The sequence below is a fragment of the Vicugna pacos genome, chromosome 9 (genome assembly GCF_048564905.1).
Source record: "Vicugna pacos chromosome 9, VicPac4, whole genome shotgun sequence".
In the NCBI taxonomy this organism is placed as follows: domain Eukaryota; kingdom Metazoa; phylum Chordata; class Mammalia; order Artiodactyla; family Camelidae; genus Vicugna; species Vicugna pacos.
This window is the reverse complement of record NC_132995.1, coordinates 68795355-68817441: the sequence shown is the minus strand read 5'-3', so window position 1 is coordinate 68817441 and position 22087 is coordinate 68795355. Positions and strand designations below refer to the sequence as shown.

At 38.9% G+C, this 22087-nt stretch overlaps 1 long non-coding RNA gene across 4 annotated transcripts in view; it reads left to right on the top strand.

The window, feature by feature from the left end:
* Positions 1-22087, top strand: part of LOC140698284 (uncharacterized) — a 249092-nt gene that overhangs the window by 31189 nt on the left and 195816 nt on the right. The window lies entirely within an intron of this gene.

The window sequence follows — 22087 nt, the reverse complement described above, 5'->3', positions numbered from 1 at the left end:
GTAAGCAAACTAGAATCTAAATCTGTAAGAGCCTCAAGGTTACGAAATTGAAACCGAAGGTCAGTCAGTCACAAACAGCCAACTAAGGCTTAAAGCTACAGCCAATCAATAATGTCTTTTCTCTGCTTCTGCCCCCTCTCTATAAAAGTCTCTCCCCAGGCTGCTGTCCGTGGGGTGCTCCTAACTACTTCTGGGTTGGTACTGCCTGCTTCAAATAGATTTTTGCTCAAATAAACTATTGAAATTTTAATATGCCTCAGTTTATCTTTTAACAGTACGAGCTGATTTCCTGCGCCTCATTGCCCTAATTAGGTTGATAAGGCCTTTGCTAAATCATGTATTCTTAGAATTTCCCTAAGACTTTGAAGTCTGATACCGAGTGGAGGATTAATTCTTTTGCCATGTGAGGTACTAGCAGGATTTGCCTCTATAACATTGCTAGAAGGGTAAGTGAATTAGCACAGGTGAAGTGCTTAAAAGAGCTCCTGACACATAATGGGTGCTCATCATAAACCGGTTGTAATTACTGTTTCATTGCTATAGTCCTGATTGCCATTATATTTCTCCTGAATAACAGCAATATCTTATTAACTTTTTTTTTTTTTTGCCAGCCATCTAGTCTTCCTCTAGTCTTTTCTCCACGGAACAAGCACAGTGGTCCTTTTTAAGGTGCAAATATGCTACGCCTATGTTTTCTCCTATTGCTTTACTTTAGTACCTCCCTGTCATCACAAGATGTAATCCTAACTCCTTATTATTGTGACCTGGTTTCTCTTTAGCTCTCCTGCCTCCTCTCATAATCCCTCTACTTCAAAATGCACAACTTTAAATTTTATTTGTGAATCATTGTCTGTGACGTTTCTGCGATATTTCTTAATTATAGTTTCTGGAGTCAGGATGTCTCCAGTTTATGATTCTCTTTTCATCTCCTGATTTTGATAAACTTGCTCACTCCTTTAACTAGTTACAGCTCATCTCTTTGTTGCAAGGTTATAGTCAACAAATCTTTTTATTGCCTGTCTGGACCTTCTTCATTCTTATCTCGCTCATTTGACATCACTCTTTTATTAACAGCCGTCTTCACTCTGCTCCGTTTGGTGCAGAACTGCACCCATCCTAGCACACCAGGTTGTCTCTTGCCCTCAGATCTTGTACCTAAACCTGGAATTGTCCTGCCCCTACTTCTGAGATGAACTTCCCCTGGGAAGTCTTTCCTGCTTTGAAACTCAGGGTTCCCATCACAACTGCATCTCTCTCTCCTGTAGTGCTTATCACACTGTCTTGTAGATACCCATTTCCCTGCCTGGTGTCTCTACTACACTTTAATCTTAAGGATAGTGACAACTTCTTGTTCACTGTCGGAGCTTTCACCCTAAAGTGAAAGCACATAGAAGGTGCTCAATACATACTAAGGAGAAAAAAAAATAGATGAAGTTCAGGGAACAGCTCTGAGACTTCAGCTCTATACTCTGATCTTACAAAAAAGATTGAACGTTATAAGAATAAATCCACGTTGTTGAAGCTACTAGAGAATGGAAGGCATCGTAGAATTTTTGATAGTCTTGTCAATTTACTGACCTTTTCTAATTCATTCTCCATCACCGGTGGTGTTGAATCACTCCTTCTGTTACATAGCTACCCTGAGGGTACCAACGGCAAAAGGCACTTGTGGCCTTCTTAGAAATGCTTATGGGGGGAGGGCATAGCTCAGTGGTAGAGGGTGTGCTTAGCATGCAGGAGGGCCTGGGCTCAGTCCCCAGGACTGCCATTAAAATAAGTAAATAAACCTAATTACCTCCTCCCCCTAAATAAATAAATAAATAAATAAATAAATAAATAAATAAATAAATAAGTAAATACATAAATGCGTATAATCAATGCACTAGATGAGTAATCTAAAAAGAAAGATCAAATTCTCTATCGTTGCAGAAAACAACACCATCTCCTCTCTGCCAACATAGGAAAAAATTTATATCACAATAAATGATGAAATAATTTTAAGACATCATTTATCTGCAGCTGCTAGTTTGGTGTTTTCTACCGCAGGCAGGACATACCTTCACAGTCTTTGCTGGTGTTAAAGGGAAGCCCTGACTCCAGATCGTTTCCGCATTTCCTGTTTTTTTGTTTTGCTTTGCTTTTTATAAATTTCTTTTGAAAGTTTGCTTTGAACCATCCAAGATTTCCAGTGGCTGTGCAGCAATCCAGTTGGCTATGGCCTGGAGACTTATAAAAAAACAATTAGCATTTTATGGCTAGCTGTAATTTTCAGCGTATCAACCGCATGTTATTGTACCATATTTCTGCTGAGTGACTCCCGGATTAGTGACAGTCCCAGACGCTGTGGCTGCGTTCTTGGAATCACTATCTAAACAAAAATAAAGTTAATGTGCTCTTTTTCTTTAGTTATAGTGAATTTTTAGGTACCACACAAATCATGACAACCATCAATGCCAACAGATGTTACCAATTACTTTGTAGTTAGGTACTTAAAAAAAATGGAGGGTTGAATATGCATACCAAATAGAATTTCTTTCCTTTCTTTTATATTTACATTTGTGAGGAAATGATTGCTGGAAAAAGTGAAATGATGCAAAATTATAATTCTGTGTGTGAAAATTGTTGTGCAGAACACCTTCATAATTCTAGTGTTAGGGAAAGAGTTGCTACACGCTACCGCGTGACCTTGGGTAATTATGACTTTGATGGTTATGTTGTGAGGGGTGAGATTTGCCTTTGAGATCCAGATGGATGTTACAAAGCTTTTCCCAAAGAAAAGAACATTGTAAGAAGACATCATTAAGAGTCCTCTTAACAATTGTGAATTGTTTATTTTAAACATTGGAGATGTCAGGCATTTACTTTGTATAATCTTGTCCCTTCTTTAACAATGATTCTAAAATGCATCTTGATTTGGTGCCGTATCTCATGTAAGTAATGAAAATATTGTCTTACTATCTATTCTGGTGATGAGACAATATCTGTAGAGTGAAACTGGTTAGCTGGTAAAGAATGCTGTCTTATGATCCATTGATGTAAAATGTCATATTAGGAAAGTAACTGAAATTTTCTTCTTCTAATTATTGTCTATCTTACTCCACACAGAATGTTAGACACTAGAAAGAATCATAGTTATTTTAAGTTTAGTTTTACCTTCTTTTTAATTCTCAGGATTAAAAAAAGTATAACCCAACCCTTTGAGGGTAGGAATAAGGAGGATGACTAACACCACAGGGACCCTTCCTCATGACACGGCAGCTGGCCTGTATCAGGGCACATTATCAGAGAGAGGAGGGTTGGGAGACAGAAATAGCAATGTCTTTTAAGAACTCACCTTGGAGGTGACATATCATCCCTTGTACAGAATTCTGCTGGTTGCACTCAGCAACCTTGACCCTGCACAAAGGCATAAATGCCAGGAGGCAGAGATCATGGGGGATATTCTAGAGGACGGGTATCCCATTCACTTTTTCTAAAAGTAGTTGTTAAATTCCAGATTAGCTTTTTCTAGTCCTTGGGATACTTAATTTAATCATTTCTGTTGGTTTAAGCCACTGAGTTTTGGAGTCATCGGTTCTGCAACAGCAAGTTGCCAATACGTAATCTATCAGGAACCTTACATCTGCTGCCCACAGCTTCACATGTGCATGCACACACACACTCACACACCCACAAAAATACCTAACGTCCTCAGCTACTTACATTTTTAAACCTTGGGAACTCCCAAATTTCCCTGCCTGATAAGATACAGAAAGGGGAGTAAAGAATCAATTTTGTCATAAGCATTTGTGTGTTAGCAGCTCAGAAAGTAGAGGCCATGAAGCAGGAATGTTACAATGACAGGTTTGTGTGTGTGGAGGCAGGGGCTGGGCTCCCAGCCAGGGTATCTCCTGCCTGGAGGGATGGGATGGATCATTGAGTGACTCAGTGATACACCTGGGGCAGTAGGAAACAGAAGCCATCTTCTCAATCAAAGGCAGGCAACTGAAGTCCAGGGACCATTCTGTTGGTTTCTGCTTGTGTGGATCTTGGGAATGTTCGAGTAAAGTATATTAGTTTCTAAGACTGTCATAACAAATCATCACAAACTAGATGGATTAAAACAACTGAAATGTATTCTGTTGCAGCTCTGGAGGCCAGAAGTCTGAGACCAAGGTATCCCCAGGTCATACTCCATCTAAAGGCTCTAGGGGAGGACCCTTCCTTGTCTCCTCTAGCTTCTGGTGGCTCCAGGCATTCCCTGGCTCATGGCAGGATAAAGCCTATCTGCCTCTGTCTCCAGCCATGCTCTTCTTCCCTGTGTCTCTTTGTATCCTCTCTTCCTATAAAGATACATGGATTCAGGGCTCACCCTAAACCCAGGATGACCTTATCTCAAGATTCTAGCTTAATTACATCTACAAAGACCCTTTTTCTAAATAAAATCATCTGTAGAGGTTCCACGGATTAGAACTTGGACATCTGTTTGGGGGTCACTATTTTAAAGCAACCCACTACATTAAGGCATCATGGTTTTTCTGCATAGTCTGTGGTGGCTTAAAGGCTGCTCTTTGCTGGGTTGGCAGCTGGGTTCGAGCCGTGGAGTTACCAGGTGAGCAGCAGCAGCAACAGCAGTGGTGGTGAAACAAGCTCATGCTCTGGGAAAGCTGTCCACGAATATTCCTTAGGCTTGAAGAAGGGGATAAAAGTCTTACTTCATTAAAAAAACAGTAAATGGTGAACTGGGAAGAACAGACGCTCTGAAGGCAAATTGAAGTACGTACGCAGCAGTCATTTCAGTAAAGAAACTTTCTGCATCTCTGTGCATCTCTGGCTATAAGATAGAGAAAGAAGTTCTCTTTCTTACTTTAAAGTAAAAATCTATGGGTAATGACAGAGCCAAAATCATGGAAAAAACATGCAATCGAATATATATTTACAACAAATCACGAGTCCACCCCACAGATTTAGAAGGCAGTTCTGGGTAGGGAGAATGGCAGGGGTCACTGGGGCAAGTGTTGAGCCACTAGTCAGATCTAGTAAGTCTGGTTATACGTAGGCCATCTGCAGGATCAAATTCTCATGGGCATTTTCTTTTTGAATTGAATGTGTTATTTCTAATTGTACATAATCTATAAAATGTTTTTCTTTTATTCTCAGATCCTTATACTAACACTGTGAAATGGGTATGATTATCACCATTCGGGATAGAAACTTTGCACAAATGACCTCAGTAATTTCTCCCATCCCAATACTTACACCCCTTTGTAATGTTACTTTGTCACTCTTCTCATCAGGGGGTGAGTTGATTTCCTGACCCCTTGGATGTGGAATGGCCTTGTAAAATGCAGTGGAAAGGATGCTCTGTTCCTTCTGAACCTAGACATCAAAAGGTTTTGCAGCTTCTGCTCTCACCCTTCACCGTTCTGGGCTACCCTCCTTGGGGAGGCTCATGTCCTAGAAGAGCTGTCTTGTGCTGAGTACATGAGACTTGCTTGTACACAGGTCTGGTCTAGAAGTAAAGATAGATGATCAATCGATATATAGGCTTAGTTGCCTGGGGACCATAAAAGGCATAGCACCGTATCAGTGTAAGAGAAAGGAAAAGACTTACTATTTTTGAAGGAAGTGATCAGCAAATTCTGTTGAAAAAGCTTTGGTTTTATTCATAGCCTTAATTTTCCTTCTTCTAAGCATAAAAGTAATGATTAATTTACAAATGGTTGTGTTTTTTAATGTAATAATTTTAATTAAACTAATCAATTTAATTTATTTATATATTATTATATTACTTTTAATATTTTAATTTATATAACATATATAATACATATATTTAATGTTACCTTTCAATATACTCTGCTTCACCCATGAGTGGTTGCCAATTAGGGGATTTTGTGACAGTGTCTAAGGTGACAAGAGTAGCAAGGATTTTTGTTTTTAAAGTTATATTTTGGCCAATTTCGCTCCTACTTTAGATTACAGAAATCACCTCTGGGGCAATGTGAGCCACTGTGGCACTGATGGAAGCTTCTTGCTGGAAAAGAGATTAGTTGAGTACAATAGGAATATAGATGTACCTTTTCCACAGATTAATTGCATCAGTGGCCCCAGTTCTTTACCCTTTCTTTCACCCTGGCCTGTGCTTTGTGACTTTGTAGTTCCTGTCACCAAAGAGGTAAAGTTTCTTTCTGTCTCTGGATGCTGAGGTTGGCCATGTGATTTGCAGATCTGATGTATGTAGATATTTGAAAAGGTGCTTGTTAACTGCTGCTTCTGCTCTTGCACTTGTGCATTGCTTAAGGGAACACACCCGTCTTAGCTTTCTGGAGGGATGTGCGAGACACGAGGAACAGAGTCAGGTCTCCCCGCTGACAGCCAGCCGACCGTCGGTGGACAAGCCAGTCCGGCTGATAGCAGGGGTTCCACCTAGTCTAAACTGCTTTTGCACTGACTTGTGAACTAAATGAAGGCTGATTTGGGGTGTAGTTTGTTAACGGTAGTATTGTAGCAACAGTTAACTCATACAAATCTCACTTAAGCTTTGTTTCTTTTTTGTGGGGAGTGAGGATTCCAACTGATGGCATCAGGGACAAGGGCACTTTCTTTTTCTTAGATTCAGATGGTTTGGCTACTGGGTTCCAGGGGCCCGATAGTCTGGATAGCACTATAATTGCAAATTTAATGGCGAGGATCAATAAGGCACGTGTTTTAGGGCCACCAGTGCATGCCTCAGGTGCAAGCAGCAGTATCAGGCCAAATGCAGAGTATAATTACCAGACAACACACACTTAGGCATGTATTTTTGCTAATGGAATGCAGTAAAACTTGATTATAATAAATCCTAGTGGACTGAGGGAAAAAGCTGTAAGTGACATTTTGTAATATCCCAGTTGCCCTGAGTCCTAAGCTAGGTCTGGAAGGATTTAAAAGCCACCGTTCAAAGACGTTCTTGATACAAAAATTGTTCACAAGGAATTTTCAGCATATTTTTTATTCATTATATAACCACACCTTTTTTTTCCCTTTCTAGAAAATTTTAGAAGGTGAAATTTATTTTCTTTTTAGCTTTTCAGTCCTACCACTTTTGACTTTGGCATCCCTTCCATTAAAAAGATAGATACCGAAGTGCTACAGTCTGCAATTTTACCCTCTACTTTTATAGCGTAATAACGACTGTGCAATGTTTAGTTCCATGAATACCATAATTTAACCATTTCCTCTTTGTTCCACTTTGTCACTATTCAAATAATACTGTGGCAATATTTTTTGTTGGCATTTCTGATTATTTCCTTGTGATAGATTTCCACAAGTGGGATTACTGGTTCAAATGTTATAAACACTTTAAATGTCTTAAGTCTTGAATACATATAGCCAAGGTTTTTTAAGTAAGGTTGTGTTGCTTCCTGAAGTGTATAACACCATTCTTATAACAAACTTGCCAGTGTTGAGTATATTCTTGAAAATTACTCTTTGACGGTGTGTATACATTATACAATTTACAAAGCTCAATAATGCTAAAAATAACAACAAAAATAGTGACTTGTCAGATTAAAGATCACTGAAGTGCTTGTGGAACTAGAAAGCCAGCGGCTGGTTTCTCCTCCCCGCCATGCTTCTCAAGTGGCCTAGAACAATAATCGATTAATTTGTGATTGGGGTCTAGTCCCTGCTAATGGAGGGCATGTCTTGGGGCTTTTGTTTTCTGTATTCTACGTACTTAAAGAAATGGGAATGAGGTGACAGATGCCACAGGGAATGAAGCAACTGGCCCCAAGAGTACGTCTCTGAAACGTTTCAGTGCAGGTGGAGATACACTTACAGATAACAAGACCATGTTATAGCGCTTGATTGCTTGAATATTTTAGTGCTTAAAATGGGAGACAGTGCGATACACTGGGAATAGCAGAAGATTCAGAGTATGACAGATCCGGTTAGAATCCTGTCTGTCACTTACAAGAATGTTATCTTAGGCAACCAACCTGAGCCTTATTTTTCTCATCTTTTAAAGGATAAAGAAATCACCACCTAGTATGATTATTATGAGAAATAAATGTTATCATGTCAGTAAAGAATAACACAGTGGAGTAAACCTAATAATGACAGTTACCAAAGAAGATGAGAGTGAATCAGGTGTCATTTATGGTTTAATAATGGGGATCTGTAAGTTTTGAAGTTTAGTAATGGTCATAATGTTTGAAACAACCTGCAGAATGTTTGGGCTAAGTGATAGCATTTTAGGACTCTGAGGGCATTTGGACATTTCCCCCATGACCTACAGGATAAGTCAGTTTCCCAGAGGGAGTGCCTCAAGGAGCAGTGACCAGAGGGAATTCCTGGGCTGCCTCACCTCGCTGCATCTTGAACTTCATCCCTAGTGGAATGACTTTCACCGGGAACCATGTGACTAGAACTACACTTAGAGACTCTTAGGCCTTTACTGGGATTGTCCTGGACAAGGGCGCCTGGAAGAAAGGCAACATCTCGGTGCGTCAAGCTGATACAGAAGCTGGGGCTGAAGGATGGCTGTAGCCAAGCCATGACTTTAGAGAAGAATCTGCCTCTGTATTTAGGAGACTAGAAAACAACACAGATGGTCTTTACCTCAAACCTATTGTGGTTAACAGACTATAATGAAAACGTCTGTGGTTAATATTTACCCAAAAATTGATGGAGAGGTATGTTTTAATGAAGGCACAAATGGTTTGAATTTCCCAACGCCAATATGCCAAGTCTGGACTCATCGTTTTATATTCACAAGAAAAGAAGTGTAGAACATGCGTTGACACGTGATGCCACTTTGATTAATTTTGACTGTTATTAGGCTTGTCAGTGATTCCTGTAGCTAAATTCATTGTGTAGATACATGCATCGATTGCTGAGCTGGGAACATTGGTGTGTCAGCTGTGCCACAGGCAACTCATTTCAGCTCAATATAAAAAGAAAGAGTTTGATATCCTACAAAATTCTTTTAATAAAACCACCTATTAGACCTAGCCCTACTTAAGTGGACAATCATAATTAGGAAAGGGACTTTGGTTTCCCCAAAGAGGAGTCTTCTACTAATGAGGATTAATTTGAGAATTAGAGAAATTACTTAGAATCAGACACAGCTGAGAAGAAAAGGCTTTAAGGATTTGAATTGAGTTGGATAACTGTGGTTCAAAGATTGGAGTTGTTCTTTGTGAGAAATGTCATTAACCCAAACTGAAAGATTAGCAGAGGATTTTAAAGAGGTAGATGAGGTGGTTCTCATTAAAATACAGTTTCTTTGGACTGAGTAAAGATGAACAGAGTGCACTGTTCTTTGTCTTACTCATTGGTAAAATATTAGTGGGACAGAAGCCTCTTAGCCTTACCTTGTTTTGTTTTTCTTTTTTTTTTTCCTTCTGTGTTATGGGGTGTTCTCATTCCACAAGGGGCATTTCTAGGGCTTTACTATCAATGCTAAAGGAACTAATTAATAGAACCAGACACTTCTAGAGTTGGATGAGATTTTCATTTGGCTTTCTACCCAGTAATAGTACCTCAAATAGTAAGTTGGCATCTGTGCTGGAATAAATCCAGTTGTGGGGGAATTCAGTATCTAAACAATCAGCCCATTTCCTTTGCTGACAGCACCAAAAGTTAGAAAGCTCTTCCTGATGTAACAACAAAAATTATTGCTGTACCCCACCTGGGGTTTGCTTTAGGTAGAAGGGGGCTCAGTTTTCTATTACCCATTTACTCTTTTGTTTTCAGAAAAACAGTGATGGAGGAGAACACAGTGATGTTGATCTTGAACCCTTCTAAGAACTTGGTAATTTGTGAAGTCCTAAATAAAAAGTTTAAGTCTGTGATACTGTAATTTATAATAAGAAATATGTATTTGGTCTTCATCCCCGTTTCTGGCCCAGAGCTCCTAAACCCCTTGGAATTTCCTACGATATGAGAGAGACAATGATGTCTTTTGTTATGTTAATGAGGTGGGTTTTGAACCTCACCTCATGGTGGGAGCTGGTTGCAAGTGAAGCCAATTAGGTAGAGGGTTGGAACTTTGAGTTCTACCCCTCTGACCTCTGGGTAGGGGAGAGGGGCTGGAGGTTGAACCAATCGCCGATGGCCAATGATGTAATCAATGATGCTCAAGTAATAAAGCCTCCAGAAAAATACCCAAAAGACGTGTTCAGAGAGCTTCTGGGTTGGTGAACACTTGGAGCTTCACAGAGACTGGCACCCTTTCCCTATGCCTTGCCCTGTATCTCTTCCATCTGGTTGTCCCTAAGTTACAGCCCTGTAAAGTATTAATAAGCAGGAACCTGAATTAAATACAGTTGAGAGACTAGAAGACAGAGTTCCCATGCCCTGCGATGATAGCAGAGCCCAGCCTGAGGAAGACAGACACCTCTTCTTTCCTGGCAGGGACTCAGCCGATGAAAAGCCAGTGAAAAGCCATGGACTCTTTGTTTACTGCAGCCTTCTCAACTTCCTTTCCTCTGTGTTAGACTATTCTCATCTCTGCAGGGACTTGTGTGTGGCTCACCATGATGGCAGATCCCGAACTGCAATTCTCTGCTGATCCTTAATAAATCCATCTTTACTGGAGAAATACCTTCCATTCTATTTATTAAAGGTCAACATCCTTTTTTGGGATAATTAACCAGTAATCTAGTAAATAAAGGCATTTCCCTGAGTTCTGTGAGCTGCACTAACAAGTCACAGTAGTCCCTCCCTATCCGTGGTTTCACCATGGTCTGAAAATATTAAAAGGAAAATTCCGTAAATAAACAATTATAAGTTTTAAATTGTGTGGCATTCTGAGCAGTGTGATGATACCTCGTGCTGTCCTGTTCCATCACGCCTGGGACTGAATCATCTTCTGTCCAGAGTATCTATGCTGAATACACTGCCCAGCCTTAGTCACCTTCTGGGTTATCAGATCGACTGCACGGTATTACCATGCTTGTGTTCAAGTAACCCGTACTTTTCTTAATGATGGCCCCAAAGCGCAAGAGTTGGTGATACAGATGTTCCAAAGAGAAGCCTGAAAGTGCTTCCTTTAAGTGAAAGTGTGAAAGCTCTTCACTTAATAAGGAAAGAAAAAAAGTTGTATGCTGAGGTTGCTAAGATCTATGGTAAGAACGAATCTTCTATCTGTGAAATTATCAAGAAGGAAAAAGAAATTCATGCTAATTTTGCTGTTGCACCTCAGACTACAAAAGTTATGGCCACAGTGCATGCTAAGTGCTTTGTTAAGATGGAACAGGCATTAGATTTACACAGTAAGATAGTTTGAAAGAGAGACCACATCCACGTAACTCTGACTGAAGCATATAGTTATAATTGTTCTATTTTTTCATTTGTTGTTGTTAGCCTCCTACTGTGCCTGATTCATAAAGTAACCTTTATCATAGGTATGGCTATTTAGGGAAAAAAACTTAGTCCATACAGGGTTTGGTACTTTCTGTGGTTTCAGGCATCCACTGGGGGTCTTGGAACGATCCCCCACAGATAAGGGGGGAAGTAGTAGTTGAACCCCAGGATGGGAGTCATTGGCACTTCTGATCTGTTGGTTTAGATAACATACTGGGAGTGGTGTGGGTTGGTCAAAAGCACAGATGACAACTTGGGTTGGCCTTTGGCATCTGAAGTGGACCTATGGAATCTGTCACGATCTCGGGCTAGATAGCGTCCAAACTGAGTTGAGTTCTTGGACACCCTGCTGGCGCTTTTGGTAGTGTGGGAAACCTCTCTCCTAACCACCCCTCCCCCCCCACACGTTGTATGTAACTGGTGACTAGAACCTTTAAGGTTTTAAGAAGTTCTTTGAAAAATTAAAGATGGAAGTATGGCTAGAAGTCTCTTCTCTTTAGGAAGACAAATTTTGAAACATTATGAAAGCAAGTCCCACATTATTGCATATGGAAGGGGAGAATATGAGTAAAAGAGAGTAAAGTTTCATAAAGGAATAGGAACTTGGTTTTGATCTAGTGGTGATCTAAAGGCTGGAGTTTGCAGTTCTGAGATTCAGAGAAGAAACAAGAATATAAACAGTGTCCAAAACCCAGGTGGTAGGCAAATCAACTCAAAGAACTGTTAAATAACAAAACTCAACTGAGTGAATTTGGAGATCTGATTGGCTTTAGTGAACAATTCGTGAATCCAGCAGCATCCCATCTAGCAAGTAGAGAGGAGCTCCAAAGGGCTACAGAATGGGAGAGGTTTTTAAGGTCAGGAGAAGAAAATTATCAACAAAAAAGATTATCTCAGGCTTAGGTAACCACTTACGGAAGAAAGGAATTTACGTGGCAGGTTATCACATCTTCTTTCGGGGGAGGGAGATGGCCCAAGATTGTTTCATCGGTACTGCTCAGAAAATCCCTGGCTGACAGTTAAGATTCCCCTTCGAGGAGAGTTGAAGCCTCAGTTAGGCTAGATATTAAGTCTGGATTTGGTGGCATGGCCTGGCATAAATGAATCCTTCTTGGGCCTGTGTTTTTCTTTTTAACAGAACATTGGTTTTTGATATTTAATTATATACTTTTTTGTTTTGTGTTATTTTGCCCTTAAAGGTTACTCACCAAACCAAAGGTTTCAGTTAAAGCCAGTAACAGCATGGTGTAATGGTGCAATGAAAGGGGGGTGGCTGAGGGTGAGAGAATCTAGGACAGTTGTAGGAAGAGGGTGAGGCAACCAGAGCCACATATGAGAAAAAACTGAGAGCAGGAGTAACAGGTAAGGGTGGAGAAAATGGCTTGCAGAATGTAAGCAACTTCCTCCAGGAAATTATGGAAATACGGGGAGGGGAGGAGTGCTATTTTGGATCGTTGGGATTGCAGTAGCCAGTGATTTTATAGTGCTAATTGCTTTTCGTTTTCAGAAGCCTCCTAGTTTTAATCAGGTGTCACTTTTTAAAAAATTAGGAAAAAATTTTTATTGAAGTATAGTCAGTTACAATGTGTCAGTTTCTGGTGTACAGCAAAATGTGCCAGTCATGCATATATATACATATATTTGCTTTCATATTCTTTTTCATTAAAAGTTATTACAAGATATTGAATATAGTTCCCTGTGCTATACAGAAGAAATTTGTTTTTTTTTTAATCTGTTTTTATATATGGTGGTTATCATTTGCAAATCTCAAACTCCCAAATCTATCCCTTCCCACTCCCTTTCCCCTGGTAACCATAAAATTGTTTACTATGTCTATGAATCTGTTTCTGTTTCAACTTCTTAAATGTATGGAGGCAGCTCTGTCTTTCCCAGGTCAGCCAGATGCAGCTCTTTCAAGCATCCCATGAATACCTTGTCTCCAGATCCTTTCTTCACCATCTTGACCTTGATGCTCTGGACATGCATCCATTTCTCAATATCTTTCTCAAAGTGTCTCACTTAAAATGAGCTTAGTATTCCCAAGATTGATTTATTCAGGGAGAGAACACATGTGACTTCTCTTTCTCTGAGCTGTGTATTTCTGGCTACATAAATGAATATGGAATCAATTCTTTTTTGAACTCCTTATTTTGCTACTGACTCACATTCTTCTTAGGTTTAATCTAACTCCTAACTTTTTGACACAGATATTTTCAACTCATATTTCTTTATTCTATAGTTGTGGTGCTCATTTTTTTTAAATTAAATTTTTTTCTGCACATGTGGTCCATCTTTACTGTTACTGAATTCACATTGGATACTGATTTATGTCCCATAATGATTTAATAAGGTTGCAAGATATATATACTATAGTTTTTCAGTTTTATTGAGGTATAAGTGACACACAGAATTATATGATATTTAAAATGGTATTTGATATACATGCATTGTGAAAGGATTCTATCATCTGGTTAATTAACCCATCCATGACTTCATATATTAGTCTTTTTTTTTTCAATAAGAATATTTAAGTTTTACTCTTTTAGCAAACTTCATTTATTAAATTCAGTGTCATCGACTACAGTTACCTAGTTATCATGTTATATAGTACATCCTTAGACCTATTTATCTTATAGCTGAAAGTCTGTACCCTTTTACCAACCTTTCTCTAGTTCTCCATCCTTCAGCCCCTGACAACCACTTTTCTACTCTATCTGATTTAATTGTTTTTCCCCTTAAGTTTCCACATGTAAGTAATGTTGTATAGTATTTGTCTTTCTCTGTCTGATTAACATAACGCCTTCAAATTCCATCCATGTTGCTGCAAATGGCAGGATTTTTTCTTTCTCGTGACTTAATAATATTCCACTGTGTGTGTGTGTGCCTTCTCTATTCATTCACTGACAGACACTTAGGCTGTTTACATATCTTGACTATTGCAAATAATGCTGCAATGAACATGGGAAAGCAGATATCTCTCTGAGATCTTGTTTTCATTTCCTTTGGGTGTATGCCCCAGAAGTGAGATTGCTGGATTGTATGGTAGTTCTACTTTTAATTTTTTGAGGAACCTCCATACTGCTTTCCATAGTGGCTGCACTAATTTACAATGCCACCAATAGTGCACAAGGGTTCTTTCTTCTCCGCATCCTCTCTAACACTTACCTCATCATTTTGATGCTAGTGATTCTGAAAAGGTGTGAAGTAATGGTTAGTGATGATTAGTGATGTTGAGCATCTTTTCATGTACCTTTTGCTCATTTGTATGTCTTTTTTGGAAAAATGCCTATTCAATTCCTCTGTCCATTTTGTAAATCGAATCATATTGTTTTGTTCTGTTGAGTTGTGTAAGTTTTTCTGTATATTTTGGATATCAACTTCTTATCAGGTATATGATTTGCAAATATTTTCTCCCATTTTGTAGGCTGCCTTTTCATTTTGTTGATGGTTTTCTTTGCTCTAGAAAAGCTTTTTAGTTTGATATAGTCCCTTAGTTTATTTTAATCTACTTTTTGATTATTGTTGAAAATACTGCAAAGAGCAAGGCAGAGGTAAAAACACAGTGTGCCATTCTCTGGATACAGTCATTCAGTCAGCTGTACATTCATACAACCAAGTAACATCTGGCTCTCATGTCTATCTTATTCATCCAGAGATTCTGAAGAAAACAGCCTCTGTAGTTAATAGAACTTCATGTCACATATTTTAAAATTTGAAATTTCAAGTAGCAAAGAGGTGAAATGTTTTATTCAAATGGGAAATCACTCTAAGCTATTTAATGATCTTCAGTTGTTTACAAATACTGTGACCTCTTTCAAATTGATGTTATTAGCATCCTTTTAACTAGCTTTTTTGACATTTGCCAAGTAACGACTTGAAGACTCATTTTCTTTTCTCCTCTGAATAACGGGAGGTCTCACCTTTCCTACCTGAGTGTCGTGAGTTCTGTTCTGTTCTTTCCTACCTACGTGTCATGAGATCTTTTCTCCCCTCTGTCTTCAGCAGAGTTCTTGGAAGATGATTGAGACACTCGTGTATTAACAGCAGTCGGTAATTTAATTTGTTAAGAACTAAAATGTGGCATTTGCCCAGCTTCTGTCTGGTAGTTGCCTTTTTCATTTCATCTTGCATGTAAGCCTTTAGTAAATGACAGAATCTAATTGTTTTTTTATTCTTAAAACTTCTACTAGTCAGGGAGACATTCATATTTAAGTGACCCCAACATAAGATGGTTATTAATATCCAGGGATTTATATTCTCTCGTGGCAAGACGTCTAGAGATGGCACAGCCTTAGCTGCAGCGGCCCCCCGTGTCAGTGCCGGGGTAACTGGGACAGTCCTGGCCTTTCCCTCCTGGACATCGTGCCCAAATTCAAGGAAGGAAGGAGGGGGAAAGGCAGAGCCAGCAAAGGAGGGATATTCATGAGGAAATCAAAACTCTTTGGCGGAGGTTTTTACAGTTAGACTTCTTATACTTCACTGGTTGGAACTGTGTCCCAAGGCCATGTCTCCCTGCAAGGGCAGCTTGGGACATGAGCTTTCATTCTTCCTGGCTTCTGTGCTAGAGGGAGGCAGGGAGAGAGCACTGGGGAAGCCATATTCTTCCTCTACTTAAAATCCTTCAGTGGTCTTCCACATAATAGAATTCCACCTTCTTAATGTGACCCTGTACTGAGGTCCTGGTGATGGTTCTAGTCTAACCATTTGCCTTCACTTCTTGTAATTCTCCGAAAAGACCATGACCTTTTAGGATTATTGTTGTTGTCCATGTTATTTCCAACTGAAAAAGTCCTTCTTTGTCTTACTCTTCCCTCTGCCCATCCATCGCTACCTAGAGCAAAAATACTCAGGCACAAAAGGCTAACTCCAGCTTTCTGTCAAAACCCAATTCATAGGTCATCTTCAGGAAAATTTCTTAGCTCCCTCCTCGTAATAATCTTTGAGTGTTTTATTTGTCTCTCCTACAAGATTGTATCTTGAAGGTAGTCTGAAGCCCTAGTACTTAGCTCAGTTTTTGTTCCAAAATGAAGCTCAGTAAACGTTTGCTGAATGAAAGAATATATTTGACATTCTCTAAAGTCAGTTTAATTATCAATTCTCATGGATTCTAACTTTCCAAATAGTCCTATATCCTTCTTTTACTGAAAGAGAAAGAGAAAGATGCTGTTCTTTTTTTTAATTTTATTTTTTTATTGAAGTGTAGTTGATTTACCATATTAGTTTCAGGTGTAAAGAAAAGCGATTCAGTTATACATACACATACACATATATACACAAATACTTCCAGATCCTTTTCATTATAGCTTACTGTAAGAAATAGAACACAGCTCCCTGCGCTGTACCGGAGGTCCCTGTAGTCTGTCTGTTTTACATGTAAGTAGTGTTAATCCCAGGCTCCTAATCTATCCCTCTTCCCTCTCTCCCCTTTGGTAACAGTAGTTTGCTTTCTATGTCTGTGAATCTATTTCTAGTTTATAAATAAAATCTGTATCTTTTTTTAGGTTCCACATATGAGTAATATATGATATTTGTCTTTTTTCTGTCTGACTTACTTCACTTAATATGATGTCACTAAGTTCATCCATGTTGCTGCAAATGGCATTATTTCATTCTTTTTTATGGTTGAATAATATTCTATTGTGCATATGTGTGTGTGTGTGTGTATGTGTATATATATATATATATATATATATATATATATATATATATCACATCTTCTTTATTCCTTCATCTGAAAATGACAAAATCTTATTTAAATTTTTAAAAAAAATTTCAAGTCTCCCCCATCCCCCACAATTCTAGGCCAGGAGAGCATTCTGACTTGCTTAATATAAATTTAATATAAATGTAATTTATATGTTATTATTATAGTATCTTATACATTATATAAATAATATATAAACTTGGTCATGTTCTAACAGGTTAGTGTAAATGGTATATAAACACAGTTTTAGTCTCTGAGAGTCTTACATATATATATATATATATATATGTAAGATATGTATATATCTCTCACTATCTCCTTGTATTAGTCAGTGTTTTTAGGTATAGTCAAATTCACTCTGGTTGGTGTAAATGGGAAATTTATTGCAGAGTGTCAGTTGGCTCAGAGGATTTGTGAGTGTGCACTGGACAAAGGCTGTAGACACAGAACAGCTGACACAAGGAGAAGAAATGCCCAGACCCCTCGTTGCTCTGTTCCGAAAGAAACCAAGAAGCTGTACTGCCACCTGCTGTTCTTCTTTGCTGTTCTCCCAGCCTCCTCAAGGGCTGCTGCTGAAAACCCCAGGCCTCCTTGATCCTGTATGCTAGATCTGTGCGACCCCTGCTTGTCCCGTTTCCAACATCAGCGTCTCATCAATGAGTCTGTTAGGGGAATGTAGTCGAATGTATAACCCAGCTGCAGGGAACTCGGGAAATGTAGACACTTTCCTAACCACAGGTGAGCAGGGAGATACACCGCAAGGCTGCAGGAGTGGCCTTGAGGGAATCAATCTGTGGTCCCCCTTAGGCAACCTCACATGCATATGTATTCTTCTTCTCAGGTTTAAACTTTCTCATAACAATGGGAGCCACAGGCATGTTCATATTTAAACGAACATAAAATAAAGGAACTATTCTTTTCGGAATTGAAGAAAGGCTGACCTTCTGAGTCTCAAAAGGGAAGGCTCAAAATCTCATCAATCACTACCCCATCTGGGTGATGTTCATGACTCCTGTAGTTCAGTCACTATTCTGAATTGATATACTTAATATATATATATCACATTTACAAGGTTTATCATCACCAGCTCATCCTATGTAAAATAGTAGGGGAAAAGAAAAGGAGACAAACTAGTCATTGGATAAGGGGAACTTAATTCCTAATTCTTAACGTCTTCATTCCCTTGTCCAGTATCTAATTTCCTTGCCCTCAGTCAGTCCTGCTAGGGCTGGAAGGGTCTCCCGATACTGGATTGCTATAGCTTTTCTAAAACTTTTTACTGGTTAAGGTGGAACTAGCAGGTAACCTAGAGGAGCCTGTTGGTTCCAGACTTACCTCCTCCTGCCCCCATCACACAGTAGTAGCAACCCTATTTCCTCTTGATAATCTGCATCAGTTTTCCTAATTAATATGGTAACTTCCAGCCTCTTGGTTTAAGGACAGTAGGAGAGATTGACCAAATTGCAGTCCCAGTGCAGAGTTCAGTGGAATCGATACACGCCCTGTACCTGAATGGCTGAAATTTTCAGCAAATGGAATCAAATATTTGTCATATTCTCTGAACTCACCTGAATAAATTTCTCACAAGTCTAGCAGTCTTACATGACCAAGAAGGAATTCAGATTACTAAACACCTCCTTGAAGCTTTGTGTGTGTGTGTGTCTGTGTGTGTGTGTTAAATCTCTGCTAATTGTGTTCCAATTGCTTCTGGCTGGGAAGTTTATGATGATGTTATTTTGTTTTTCCTCTCTACCTCCAAGTGTTCTCCATGCTTCTTTCCTCAACTTTGTGGATCTCCAGGTACATTTCACTCCAGCAAGGTGTATACAGTGCTTGGTAAATAACAGTTGATGCATACATATAGAACATTAGTTTTTAATCCTAACTTCAAATTATATTTACCTGGAGAGAAGTAAAAAACAAACAACCCCCCCCAAAAAAAACCCAAACAAAAACTCCAAAACAAAGAAAAATAAAACTCATACTTGGATTCTACTCAAGACCAATTGCATAAGAAGTTCTTTGAATGGGGCTTAGGCATTAGAATTTTTAAAAAACAACCAACATAATTCTAATGTGCAGCTATATTTGAGAAAAACAACCAACATAATTCTAATGTGCAGCTATATTTGAGACACACTGTAAAACGCGTCCATGCCCAGAGAGACCCCAAAGTTTCTCACTCTACTTTTACCTAAAACAGCTGTCAATTAGTACTAAACCTTACAAGCACACATACACACTTTAACTATTATATGTACTCAATATTCCTTGTTTACTAGAGAGATCTGTTTTCTTCTTTTTATCTCTATTTTTAAAATTATCACTCACGATTCCCTCACACAGAGGTCATGCTGCAGACATTCTGATTCACCTCCTTGCTTCTAAACACATATATCAATAAGTGGGATCATGGCAAATACTTAATTTTTTCCCTGCATTTTGCCCTTAGCATTTTATTCTCAACTGTTCTTCAGATTATTAACTACTCTTTGAAAAGAGGAATTTTAGAGGCCACACAATAGTCTACTATGTGGCTGAACCAAAATGTATTTACCTTTAAAGACTTCTTATTATGGAAAATTTCGAAGTAGAGAGAACAGTGGAATGAACCACCATGCATTCATTATGGGACTCAGGCTTCACTATCCTGATTTGATAGTTTGGTTATGATTTATGCCCTTCCTGTAGGCACAGGGGGCTGGTTACAAGGCTGTCAGCCCTAAGTGACCACTTTAGGTTGTTCTCAGGATGCTTCCCATCAGTGGCCATCAAGGATGTTCATATAGAGTCTAGCCTCCAGACTGAGTCAGGTTCCTTTGATGCAGGACCTCTGAGGCAGTTTCAAATTATCTTTAGCTGCCTCTCCTCTCCTCAAAATATTGGACACATCATATCTTAATGTACTTAGGTATTCAGTCCTTAAACTGTAGTATATTATATTATGTCTTAATTTATTATGTGGCATACTTAGATTGCATGTCATTGGTAGTTTTCTTTTTCAGTTATTGTTACAGCTTTATAATCTTTTTAACCATGTATCTTTACTTTCAAGCTTTCAAACTGTTTTTTTTTTATTGAAGTATAGTCAGTTACAATGTGTCAATTTCTGGTGTACAGAACAATGTTCCAGTCATGTATATACATACTTATATTTGTTTTCATATTCTTTTTCATTAAAGGTTATTGCAAGATATTGAATATAGTTCCCTGTGCTGTACAGAAGAAACTTGTTTTTTAATCTATTTGTATATATGGTGGCTAACATTTGCAAGTCTCAAACTCCCGAATTTATCTCTTTCCACCCCCTTTCCTCTGGCAACCATAAGATTGTTTACTATGTCTGTGTGTCTGTTTCTGTTTTGTAAATGAGTTCATTAGCATCTTCTTTTTTTCTTTTTTTTAGATTCCACATAGGACTGATACCATATGGTATTTTTCTTTCTCTTTCTGGCTTACTTCACTTAGAATGATGATCTCTAGGTCCATCCATATTGCTGCAAGGCATTATTTTATTCATTTTTATGGCTGAGTAGTATTCCATTGTTATTCTATTGTATAAATATACCACAACTTTTTTATCCAGTCATCTGTTGATGGACATTTAGGCTGTTTCCATGTCTTGGCTATTGTATATAGTGATGCTGTGAACATTGGGGTGCATGTGTCTTTTTTAATTAGAGTTCCCTCTGGGTATATGCCCAGGAGAGGGATTGCTGGATCATATGGTAAGTCTATTTTTAGTTTTTTGAGGACTCTCCATACTGTTTTCCATAATGGCTGTACCAAACTACATTCCCACCAGCAGTGTAGGAGGGTTCCCTTTTCTCCACACCCTCTCCAGCATTTACAAACTGATGGATTTTTAAGAATAGCTCTATTGATATATACATGATAATACCATAAAATGCACATATTTAAAGGGTATCATGTGATAAAATTTGAAATGCTCATACAGCTGTAGTCTGAATGTTTGTACCTCCCAAGACTGATATGTTTAAATCTTAATCACACAGGTGGGGGTTAGGAGATAGGAGCCTTTCGGAAGTGATTAGGTCATGCGTGGGGAGCCCTCATAAATGAGATTAGTGCCTTTGTAAAAGAAGTTCCAGAGAGATTCCTTGCTTCTTCTACCATGTGATGACTCAGGGAACAGTCACGAGTTATATACTAGGAAGAGGGTCCTCGGCAGACACTATGTCTGTCGGTACCTTGACCTTGGACTCCCCAGTCTCCAGAACTACAAGAAAGAACTTTCTGTTATTTGCAAGCTGCCCATCTATGGTCTTCTGTTACAGCAGCCTAAACGGACTAAGCAAGGATGGAGGGAAGAAAATTGGGAGAACCACAGAGAAACTGATCTGGGAAGAGCCTGGGGCCTGAGCTCAGGTCACTTGGGTTCAAACCTCAGCTCTTCTGCTTGTAGCATTTGCGACCTCGGGAGCATGCCTTGCCCATTTGGGCCTCAGTTTACTCAGAAGTAGAACAAGGATCGCTGATACTCACATTAACTCTTCCTTGCAGTTTCCGTGACTTGCTTTACCCCTAACTAACTACATTTTAATGTGTGTCTCATCATGGCCTCTTTCAAGAAGCCTTCCCCGACCTCTGCAGATCTTGTTCAGTGCCCTTCTTCCTTGCTCCTTTGATACTCTCTGCTCTGTTAATTCTACACCTAATATTTATATCCTTTAAATGGTGAGCTCTTTGAATTCAGTTACTGTGTCTTTTTCATCTGTATCCTCAGTGTCTGGAGCTATTCCTAGATCAGTAGATGCTTGGTAACTGTGCTCTCAAAAAACAGAAGAAAGCAAAATGAATGAATAAGTAACTGAATTCAACTTCTGGATGATGGGGTTGATCTAAATCTGGTCAATCAGCAAAATCACCTCGGGATATTTTCCCCCTAGCTTTGTTAAGATATGATTGACATATAACATTGTGTAAGTTTGAGTATACATTTTAACTTGATACAGTTATTTACTGTAAATAACTACCACCATAGGTTAGCTAACACATCCATCATGTCACATGAGTACCATTTCTTTTTTGTGG